This window comes from Eumetopias jubatus, unplaced genomic scaffold, assembly GCF_037043125.1.
Source record: "Eumetopias jubatus isolate StellerSeaLion01/CBP00866 unplaced genomic scaffold, mEumJub1_p1.0 scaffold_2, whole genome shotgun sequence".
Taxonomy (NCBI): Eukaryota; Metazoa; Chordata; class Mammalia; order Carnivora; family Otariidae; genus Eumetopias; species Eumetopias jubatus.
The window spans coordinates 70,964,592-70,976,867 of NW_028274808.1; the positions used below are offsets into that span (position 1 = coordinate 70,964,592).

A 12,276-nucleotide genomic window follows, 5' to 3' on the forward strand; every position below is an offset into this window, starting at 1 on the left:
GGCCTGATTGTGTTGTTCAATTCAGTGGCCACTATGCACATGTGGTTATGCAAATTTAAATGAATTAAAATTAAATTAAGTTTAAATTAAATTAAAAATTCATTTCCTCCATTGCTGTAGTCACTTTCAAGTCTATAATCACGAATGGCTAGTGCCTGTATTATTAGAGAGTACAGTTATTTCTATATCCCAGAAATTTCTTTTGGACAATGCTGGCTAACTGAAGAGAAATCTACAGTGGGATGATATCCCTAGGTCATCATCTTTGAAGCTTAAAAGCCATCTAGGAGAAATGAGTTTTTATTAAGACATAATGTAAATGGTGCACCTGGCTCAGTGAGTAGAACATGTACGTGAGTCTTGATCTCAGAGTCATAAGTTCAAGCCCCACATTGGGGGGAGTGTTTACTTAAAAAAAAAAAAAGGCAATGTGAATGAATCTCTGTCCATATCATGGGAAATTTGTCTTTGTTTATTTATTTTAACTTTGGTAGCAAAATATTTTTAACACCTAGAGGGAGGGGGTCATTAGAAAGGATTCTTCGTTTGCGGGAGATTGCTTCTCTTATGAGACATTTTTGCTGTCTTATATACTTAACTTCAGAAGGTTATATTTGCCTAGATGCATGGCTAGAGAGGCCTAGAAGCATCTACTTGCCCTGAATCTCCTTTCTGTGGGTTTGCTTTGATAGCCTTTCCTTCCAGAAGGGGCGTGAAATCCCTGACATTCAGACCTGTCACTACATTAGAAACCAAAGGACACTGTTTCCAGAAGGCTGCTTGTAACATTTATTCTAAGATTGGAAAGAGGAGGTAAGCCTTCTGTAGCAATTTTCTGGAGAATAGAGTATTAATGTAGTGTTAACTGTATCTTCAAAGTTGTGCTCATAGTAGGTGCTCAGTAGATGCTTGAAAATGAAAAGGGATTAAAGGAAAGAATTAGATGATTTACGAAGGCTCCTTTAATGTCGATGTTGGAAATGATTCCGTAGTTGAACCACAGCTCTGGTATTAGTACACCGTGGTTTGTTAGCCCATTTAATAGCAATTTATTGCACTTCTGTTGTATGCTGGGCACCCTTAGGCAAGAAGGGCTTGCTGTTCAACTGCTCAGTTGATGATTCTTACATTGCTGAGGCTGACTGTACTGCCCTTGCATTCCTCCGCCCAGTCCTATGTAATGAAAGTCTTCTCCTCATTTCTTGGGAGTATCAGTACTGTACTTGCTTCCTCATGGGCTTTAATTTCAATCTGAGGCTATTAAAATTTTTTTTCCTCAGTGTTCTAATACTCCACCTGCCCTTTGAACTCTCACTCACTCCTGCGTTATCTTGTATTTGTCTGTTATTTAGGTTTCATTGAGTATGTCACTGCTTTAGCAAAACTTTCTACCTGCCTTCTCATTTATTTGTCCTCCTCTGGGCTTATCCCTTTTTTAGGTTCTCTCACTCACTCTTTAATATCTTTAATTCTTAACTATTTTGGGGGGAGTCTATTATGTGCCAGCCATTGTTCTTGGCCCTAAGAACGGAAAAGTTAATGACAAAGGTTGAATCCTTTCTAGAGTTTGCATTGTAGTGCAGGAGAAAGATAATAAACAAAAAGATACCACACACACACACACGCACACGCACACACACGCACACTCACACAAGAAAGAAAAAGAAAAATATGTCTTTAGATAATAATAGCTGCTTTGAGTAAAATAAAGCAAGATGAAAGAGGAGTATATGGGGGAAGGAGAAGGGGGTGGGAGGATGGGTTTAGACATGATGGGCAGGGGAGAGTGTCACATCTGGCTGGAGACATGGATGGTGAAAAGGAAGCAGCCGTACGCAAACAAAAGGCAAGAGTTTCTAGGCAGAGAGAACTGGAAGTATAGAGGCCCTGAATAGGGACCAGCCTGGCCTGTTAAAGGAGCAGCAAGGACGCCTGTGTGGCTGCAGGGGATCCAGTGAGGGACAAACCAGTTTGGGAGGTTGGCAGAGGGCCACGTCGTGTCGAGCAGCCGTGTGGTTCTGATAAGGAGTTTGGATTGTAAGCTAACAGGGATGAGACACCTTTGCAAGCTTTTACCGGGAAATGTAATGACCTGATTTATTTTTTGAAAAAGTCATCTGGCTTCTGTGTGAAGAGTAGAAAATGGGTGGGCAGGAGCAAAACCAGAGAGTAGAGTGGGCAGGTAGGAAACCACCGAGTAATTCAGGTAGGAGAAGGCGACTCCTCTACAAAGGCAGCGGTAAGGGTGGATGGGATTGCTTGGCATTTTTCTCACTTCCGGAATGATTGTGATGTGACCTTCTCATGTTCTCACACTTTCTCCCTTGTTCTTCTTTCTTGACCCAACTTCCCAGCGCTCCGCTTCTTCCCAGGTGTTTCCATTGGCCCATGCACAACACCTCCTCCCCAGCGCTGTTCCAATGGACTCCGGCTCTTTCACCTTCATCCTCTTTTAAAAACGTTTCCTCCACCTTCTTCCATTAAGTGGCTCACTTCTGTTGCAACTCATTCTCCCACATCTCTGCATGAAAACGTGGAGCCATGGTCATGAGTTTCCAAGGACACTTCCTACTTTATTCAAAATCATGAGTCTTTTGAGGTTCGTGCCATTTCATCATACATGGTATACATATGATGTCATTCATCATACTGGCACTTAGTCACACATGTGTTATTTATCTGCTACTTCTTTATATTTGTAGTATATTGAAATTTCTAGAAGAATGAACCTGGGTACATTTTGTTCAGTGTTGTCTTGTCAATGCCTATTTTATTATTTGGATATGTTAGGCACTGAACGAATAATGAATGGATATTATAGATTGGAGGTGGGGGTGAAACAGATTCTGTCCTTCAAAATTCACTACCTGTGGACAATATTTAACTGAATGCACACTTTGTACAGGAACTGAACAGGAAACCAGGGACACACACACCACCACCAAAACAGTGAATCTGTGGGAGATAGGTCCAACAACCCTGTGGGTGCCTCTCCTCTGGGCACCCTTACAATACATTTTGTAATAGCCCTCATTGTAGTGATTGTCATTTTTTAGTGTCTTACTAGGCGGAAGCCCCTGAGGGCCAGGCCTGGGCCATGTCCAGCACAGTGGTCTCCACACCTAGGATTGCCAATTAGCAGTTTATTGCATCAGTTGGCAATTGTAACAGTTACATTGCTGTGAGTATAAAGACATGTACATGCGTGTGTGTGTGTGTGTGTGTGTGTGTGTGTGTGTGTGTGTGTGTGTGAAGAGAGTTTCTGGGGAGAGCAGAATTTTGAGGTAACAGCTTATGTGTCAGAGAAAAATTAGAAATATGAACCAAGGCAACTCAAATCAGTAGAAATAGTTATCTGGATTTCTTTTAATAACAGAGTTCCCTAACAGGCTTATAAGTGGCAGGTTGAGAGTATTTTTCTTAAATTACTTTTTTTTTTTTTGTAATAAGCTTCCAAAGATGAGTAGTAGAGAGAAAAGAATATTGAAATAAGAATCAGGAGAGTTGTCAGTAAAAAGCTGTAAGACATTGGCAGGTGCTTTTTTGGAAATCACTTTCCTCTTTGATAAAAATGGAGGGACTGAACTAGATGACCTCTGAAGACTCTTCCAGCTCTGTTATTTCCTGATCTTTCATCATAGAGGTCCGATTAGTTTACTTTGCCATTTTAAGTTTAAAAATTCAGGCATCCCGCTGGAAACGTCTTTCTGTCCCCTGGCTTGATCACCAAGGGGGAAAACCTTCTAGTTCAGTGTTTGTCTCTTCTTTTTCTTTCCTTTCTCTTCTTTTTCTTTTTTCCTTTCCTTTCCTTTCCTTCTCCTTCTTTCCTTCCTTCTCTTTTCTTTCCTCCTTCCTCCCTTTCTTCTTACTTCCTCCCTTTCCTCCTGCTTCTCCCTCCCTCCTCTTCTTTTTCAAAAGTCATACTTACCCACCAAATTCTCCAGACTTCTAGGATTACATTCCTTTAACACCCAAAATACCCCCATCCCATTTATTATGGGCAGCTCAGCATCACTCTCAGTATTTTTGAGGTTAGGGTCTGAGGATGTATTCTCTGGATACCTGTTCTGAACATGTGCTTGCAGCTCGATTGCATTCTCGATCACCACTCCGGTCAGCCTTGCCGTCACACCTTCTGCAGCTTTGCCGCACATCTGGGACAGCTCCTCTCTTCTTCACTAGCACAAAGTTGTTATGTATTACAGACTTTAATTGCAGCCTTGGGGATAAGTAAAGAACGCAGACTCAGCATGGTTAAGGGAAGAAAACAACTTAAAATTGCTAAGGAATTTTAAAATTTCTGCTCTTCACATGGTGATTATCTTATCGGTTGTCTTGTTCCATAGGCCCAGCTTCCAGTTATGTTCTTGGTGTTTGAGGGGCCCATTCTCTATTTTCATGCATCTTCTATCTCACTTCTGTCTCCCCAGGTTACAAATTTTTGTTATTTTGTTATGCAGAGAAATTTAACTCTCATTCTCTAACCTCTAGACTCCAACATACCTTGGCATGTACAGTTGTTTGTTATATTTTCCCAAACAAAAGAACCATCTACCAGACCATACACTGTTAGAACCAGAAAAAGAGTAGGAAAAGGTTTGCAGTTACAGTTTGATTTAAGTTGGGCCAGAGCAAATTCTTAGGCAGAACTGTTCCCCACTCACAGGACAAACTACAGGGTGTGTGTGTGTGTGTGTGTGTGTGTGCACGCGAGTGTGTGAGTTTTCCTTTCCTTTTTAATCTTTTCTAAAGCAGAATTTACTTATACTACTAAAATACAAATACTTTCTCAGATCATTTGATTTTTCTTTTAACTGGGGAAGTCTGCTGATTTAAGCAAATTTAACAATTATCTTGAAGCTAAAGACATTTTTTCTTGAGCTAGTGACAAAGTTTGGAGTGCATGCAGAATTTGGAGTCAGACTCTTCTGTATTCAAACTCCCATCTACCATTTTTAGTTATTTGATCTGTATCCTCAATGTTTCCATCTGTAGAAACAGTGATAATGCTATCCATCTCACAAAATTGTTCCGGGGACTGAATGAGACCATGTTTAGGCAGAGGCCTACTTTCCTAACATATTGTTAGATACATTAAAATTTTAAAACAGAGAAGTTGATCTTAGACTTATATATTAGTAAGAACAGTTATGTTTTTAAAGAGCTAAGATAATTTGAAATTCCAGTAAAGTTTCATACAGGTAACCATGTCCAAATTAATACTGCCTGGTCACGGGGCGCCTGGGTGGCTCAGTTGGTTAAGCCACTGCCTTCGGCTCAGGTCATGATCCTGGAGTCCCGGGATCGAGTCCCACATCGGGCTCCCTGCTCAGCGGGGAGTCTGCTTCTCCCTCTGACCCTCTTCCCTCTCGTGCTCTCTATCTCTCATTCTCTCTCTCTCAAATAAATAAATAAAATCTTTAAAAAAAAAAAATACTGCCTGGTCACTCTTCAGATGGCTATAGGAAGTTACAGGGGACTGTAATTGGTTTCAGGTGGACATGGCTTCTCTGTGCCCATTATCTACTGGGGGTCTAATGATATTGTGGGGGGCCTTCTCTCTGATCCCCAGCTTCTCTCCTTATCCTCTGTCCTTCCTACTAAGGACAGAGGCCAGGAAGGTAGCTCCTTGAGGGTGATTTGCAGTCTGTTAAGCTGGATCCCAGGGGAGGAGGAAGACAAAGAGGAACAGAATGGGCAGCGTGTGAGGAAGTGGAACCAGGCCATCACTGGGACTGTTTCCTTCTCTGGAATGACTCTCTCTCTTCAGTTGGAGTTTCAGAAAACTTCTACATAAGCTCTTTGGATTGGTCCATTTTCCATACCCGCAGTTTCCCTACTCAGATTAAAATGATGAAATGTGGGGGTCATTTAAGAAAGTGAGTGATTACCTCTGGATAGAAAGAAGGACATGTACTTTTCTCTATTGAATTGTTAGCTTTTTAAATTTGTAATAAGTGAGACAATATGATTGTTAAAGCAGGACTGCTTTAAAAGATAATGCTTTGCTTTACTTTTGTAGATGTCCTGACATAAAAAAAGAAAAAAGTTTAAACTGTATACTTTACTCATTCAAAAGCTTACATTGTCTATATCAGATTGGATGTGTATTTGGAAACAAGTGAACATTTTTATAGGTCTGAAAGAAGGCACTTAATAAATATCATTGGAAACATGTTCATACTTGTGAAGTCATTGTAAAATCACTTTTCTTTTTGGCCATACCTTTATTACCATACAACTTAATTGGTCCAATATCAAAAAATATTTTAAAATGTACATTCGAGGAAATTTCTTTTAGGAAGTTTGGTAATGTCTTTTTTGATAACTTTATGAATTTTACTTTTCAAGGATGTTCAGTATAACAAATTAGTTTAGAAATACTCAATAATTATCTAAGGCACATGATCTATAGATATAACCTTTCTAATTCTTATTTTCTTCTTTATTTTTCCTAAATGGACATATATGCTCTTGAACTCCCTATTTATTGCATATCTGTAGTGTTAAAAAGATTATAATTTCTTTTTTTTTAAAGATTTTTATTTATATGAGAGAGAAATTGAGAGGATGAGTGGAAGGAGGGGCAGAGGGAGAAGCAGACTCCCTGCTGAGCAGGAAGCCCCACAGGGGACCAGATCCCAGGATCCTGGGATCATGACTTGAGCTGAAGGCAGAAACTTAACCAACGGAGCCACACAGGCACCCCACAATTATAATTTCTTAGAGTAGATTCTTCAAGAATAGTTATTTCTAAGGAGAAACAACTTTAAGAATAACCAAATTTAAAAATGCCTCTGAGACAAAAAATAATAAAGTGTATTAAATTATGCCTTAAAGGTGATGTGGCCTAAGTGTTTGGTTTATTTGGCAATGTCAACTTTGTACACTAGATTAGTACTGAAAAAAGTAAATGCCCTTAAGCAGGCATCTAAAATTTAAAAAGCTTTTTTTTCCTCTCATTAATGGACTTTAATTAGATGGGAAAAAATTAAAACTTTTCCAAATGTTGGAACAGACAGATGGTTTGAAGTGTGGATCTATTTGAGAATCTAATGAAAACAAAAAAGTATTATTTACAGTACATGCAGAATTTTTTTAACCTTCTGGAATTTTGAAAAGCTAAAAACTCCATATACAAGCAAAATATTCCATTGAGTTTAACTCATGTCAATTAGGTGAGTTAAAGATGGATTAACTTAATTTGTTCAAGATTTTCCCAAATAAATATTTCGAAAGACATATTTTACAACCCCACTTAGGAGATATTTTTATATCTATTTTTTTAATATGTAAGTGAAAGATCAGACTCAAGGCTAGAAATAGAACTCTACCTCCTATTTAAATTTTAGCATTGTTGTTACGCAAATGTGATGGCATTAAGATAATTCAAAGGTGGTTTTCAAATTCTATTTACTGGAACCTCTCCTGCAGTGCTGATGTTTCAGCCTGGGTGTGGAGAGAGAATTCCACAACTTTCTTTTGTGTCTATAATTGTTTTATTGTGTAGTAAGTGTGAGGCTTGTTTGTTTTTCCTGGATATTTTTCTTTTATTATGTTATGTTAGTCACCATACTCTACATCATTAGTTTTTGATGAATTGTTCAATGGTTCGTTATTTGCGTATAAGACTCAGTGCTTATTGCAACACGTGCCCTCCTTAATACCCATCACCGGGCTACCCCATCCCATGACCCCCCTCCCCTCTAAAACCCTCAGTTTGTTTCCCGGAGTCCATAGTCTCTCATGGTTCATTTCCCCTCCAATTTCCCCCCCTTCGTTTTCCCTTCCTTCTCCTAATGTTCTCCATGCAATTCCTTATGTTCCACATATGAGTGAAACCATATGATAATTGACTTTTTCTGCCTGACTTATTTCACTTAGCATAATCCCCTCCGGTTCCAACCATTTCGATGCAAATGGTGGGTATTCATCCTTTCTGATGGCTGAGTAATATTCCATTTTATAAAGGCTTTTTGTGTGCCTGAGTATTATAGTAGCACGGGGTAGAGACTTGATAGCAGGTCTCCTTGAGCTTTGCCAGTCTGCAGTCCAAAGTCTCAACCTTGATGAAGCCTAGATGTTCAAACTAAATTTTAAAAAATTAGGAGAAGGTCGTTTCCCATGTGCTGATGTATACAGGCATTGGCTAATTAGATACTTTTTTGGGGGAAGGGCAGTAGTCTCAGTGCTTGTTGATATATTTTATGAAATGATGATAAGAATAATTGGTAATTTTTAAAAAGTAAACTAAAATGGCAGCAACCCCATACTAATACCAAATGAATGAGTTAAAATGTATTGAGCTGCAAACTGTGAATATACGAAAACTATTGAATTATACACTTCGTGTGGGTGAATTGGATGGTTGCAAGTTGTATCTTAATAAAGCTGTTCCAAAAAATAAATTCTTGACTCTTGAGCTCTAGATGGCCTGTGGCTTAGCTGGAAGGTGGAAATAGGAACTGGACTTGGGACATGGTTTTTTTGTTTGTTTGTTTGCTTTTGTTTGTTTTAAGATTTTATTTATTTATTTGACAGAGACATAGCGAGAGAGGGAACACAAGAAGGGGGGGGTGGGAGAGAGAAAAGCAGGCTTCCCGCCAAGCAGGGAGCCCGAAGTGGGGCTGGATCCCAGGACCACGACCCGAGCCACCCAGGCGCCCCAGAAAAAGTGCTCAGCATAGCTCCGCATCAGGGACATGTTTGATATGTAAATGCTAGTAGATGCGCAGGATATCTGTGCAGTCTTTCAGGATCTCCTTTACTCTTTTAAGAAGAGGGGTGACAAAGGAGACTAGCTTTTAAGAGGCAGATTTTTTTTAACCTAAACTTTACCTTTGGGTTTTTTTGTTAGTGGGTCTTGGGAGCAACTTCCCAGCTGTAAACCTGCATCTAAAATGTAAGCATGGATGTGGGTTCTGTCTCAAAAGACTGTAGTCTTAAAAAATGAAGGGAAAATATCTCTTAATGTTTTTTTTTCTTTTCCCCCTCCAGCTCTTTTAGCAGCATTTTTTATTTTAGTTTATAATTAAAACAAAATTACTTGTAGACTATGTGGCATCCTACTGTGTAGGACACGAAAAATCTGAATACCCCCAACGTAGAGAAAAATTTAAACCTATGATATTGACAGTTATATACTTCTGGAGTTTGCCTCTTTTCCCTCTTAAGATTATGATTGATTTCTTCTATTAAAATACCTTTTCTTGTGTAATCTCATTGGAGTAGACAAATGATGCCAACTTAATTCATGGTAGGCTGTTAGAATGCTGCTCATCGTCAGAATTTAGGGATACTTTTGTGACCTCACTTTAGACACACATGTCTCCATATAATTTCCTTACCTACCTGAAAGGAAGGAAGGAGGGAGGGAGGAAAGAAGAAAGGGAGGGAGGCACATTAAGGAGGGCACAGGGGCATTTTCTAAGGACACATGCCTTAAGTGCAGTAGTCACTTCCCAAACAATAAAAGCCTAATATTAACAAACATCTGAACATTTGAGTATCTACTCTATATGAGGGACTGAGTTCCCAGTTGTAGCAGATTTAATGTTGAAAAAAACAGGATGCCTGGCCTTGAAGGAGTTTACCGGTTTATTTCTCAAATGGCAAATTCAGCCAAATGAAATATATGAAAAGTCCAGTTATTTTCAATTTTAATGAGATCCTTAGGATTTCCCTTGTTCAATTTGATTTTTTCATCTAGCTTGCTAAGAATTGGATACCTGGTTCTCGTACTAGAATCTCTTCCTGACCTCTAGGAAAAAGAAAATCACTTTCCAAGTTCTATATTAAATTCTCTGTCTCCTTATTTATTTACTTATTTGCCTAAATCCTTACAAAATTCTCCTTATTCTCTCAAATCCAGACTCTCTAATCTGGTCTTCTTTTTTTGTATTAAAAATTTGATCCAGAATCATTTAATGTCTGCCAAAGAATAGAGGTATTTGTTGCTTAACTATAATTAGTTAATTCTCCAGTCATCCTACTATCATATATAAATCACAAACATATCTACTGATAGGAAATAGAACTTTTACTTAACAGTGCATGGTGCGTTAACTGTGTAGACACATTCTCAAATATTTCATGTCTTACACTTTACTATTTAGATGTCCATTTAGGATAATTACACATGTATGGTGCTTAAGGAATTCTGGAGTCAGACAAAATTGGATTCATTTCTTATCTCTGTCACTTTGTAGTTGTTACGGACTGAATGTTTGCATCCCCCCCAGATTCATATGTTGAAGTCCTAACTCCCCATATGATGGTATTAGGAGGTGCGGGAGCATGGGAGGGAATGTAAAATGCTATAGCCACTCTGGGAAATAGTTTGGCAGCTTCTTATAAAACTAAACATGTACTTATCATATGACCCAGAGATTGCACTCTTGGGCACTTATTCCAGATAAATGAAAGCTATGTTCTCACAAAAAAAAATCCGTAGATGAATTTTCATAGTTTTATTGATAACTTGGATGGATCCTAAGGGTATTATGCTTAGCGAAAAGCCAGTTTTAAAAGATATATGATACATGATTCCATTTATATAGTATCCTCTAAATGACCAAGGACAGGCTGGGGGTGGAGAATGGGAAATAGCAGAGTGACATGAGGGAACACCTTTGTGGCCCTGGAAAGCCTGACTGCAGTGGTGGTTAGAAGAATCAATACATGGGATCAAGTTATACAGATTTAACAGACACACACACACACACACACACACGCGCGCGCACACACAAACGAGTACATGTGGAGAACTGAATAAAGTCTATAGTCCAGTTAGCAGTGTTATTCCCATGCAGTTTCCTGGTTTTGAGATTTTCCTATACTTCTGTAAGATGTCACCCATTGAGGGAAGGGGAGTGAGTGAAGGGTTGAAAGGTTGGAAGGACAGCAGGTACTGTTTTTCAACTTTTTTTTTTTTAAGATATTATTTATTTGAGAGAGAGAATGAGAGAGAGAGAGCACACACAAGAGGGGGGAGCGGGAGAGGGAGAAGCAGACTCCCCGCTGAGCAGGTTGCCCGATGTGAGACTCGATCCCAGGACTCCAGGATCATGACCTGAGCTGAAGGCAGTCGTTTAACCAACTGAGCCACCCAGGCGCCCCTGTTTTTCAACTTTATGAGTCTCTTTAAGAATCTATTGTTAATCTCTTTTTGGTCCATGCTTATTTTTAAGTCTTTGTAGTAGTAAATTCTCATAGTGTAGTGGGGGGTGGGCTCCAAACATGCATACGCTCTGAGCAACATAAATACAGTTAATAAACAAAACTATTGTTTTTTTTTGTTTATCGGACCAAAGTACATTTTTTTCCTTCAGTAAAGACTTAATTTCTATCATGACACGTGTTTGGCTACATCCACATCAGTTTTTTTTTTTTTTTTTTCCAGTTTTTTGATGCACAGTGTGGTGGATGGAACAGACGTGATATCCCAGGTGTCTTCATTTACTTGGGTGACCATAACAAAATACCATAGACTGGGTGGCTTAAACACCAGGAATTTGTTTCTCACAGTTCTGGAGGCTGGGAATTCCAAGATCAAGGTTGCAGTAGATTTGGTTCTCTGGTGAGAGCTCTTTTTCTGGTTTGCAGATAGCTGCCTTCTCACTGTGTCCTCACATGGCCCAGTAAGAAAGATTTCTGATCTCCCTACCTCTTGTAAGGACTATAATGCCATCATTATAACAAATGTAGCATAGGAATGTTAAGATGTTAAACATAGGGAAACAAGGTTTAGGGTTTATGGGTACTCTGTACTGTCTTCACAATTTTTCTGTTAATCTAAAACTTTTCTAAAATAAAAAAGCTTATTTCAAAATTACATGTAATTAAGGACAAAAATCCCAGTTGCCAAATTTAATTGAGCCACAAGTTGAGCCTGCTCAGTCTTCTCTTCCTAAGACTCTATTAAAACAATGCAGAAGATAGTCAGAAACCCATGTCTGTAAAGAGGAAATTTTAAGAGTATTATGAATCAGAAGTCTATTTCCACTTTGATTATATCCCCAAACTTCAAAGATAACTTTTGTCCATGCTCAGAATTTTTTTAAAGTACATCATAAATCTTTTTTTTAAACTATCCCCCTAAGCTACCTTCCAAGAATTCATAATTAACAACACAGTGAAAATCCAGGAACTCAACTCTCATTATTCATCTGTCTACTCTTAAGATTATAGTTTTACATTCCATTGTATACATATTCTACAAGTGATTGTAAAAAATACAGTAAATCAAAGGGAGAAAGTGGTTGTTCCCACTTTATG

At 38.7% G+C, this 12,276-nt stretch overlaps 1 protein-coding gene and 1 pseudogene across 2 annotated transcripts in view; one reads left to right on the forward strand and one right to left on the reverse strand.

The window, feature by feature from the left end:
* LOC114210094 (large ribosomal subunit protein eL28 pseudogene) overlaps window positions 1-4,154 on the reverse strand; it is a 29,782-nt pseudogene extending 25,628 nt beyond the window's left edge.
* The window catches only part of PDGFC (platelet derived growth factor C), a 200,649-nt gene that overhangs the window by 51,855 nt on the left and 136,518 nt on the right, over window positions 1-12,276 (forward strand). The gene's annotated exons all lie outside the window — the stretch shown is intronic.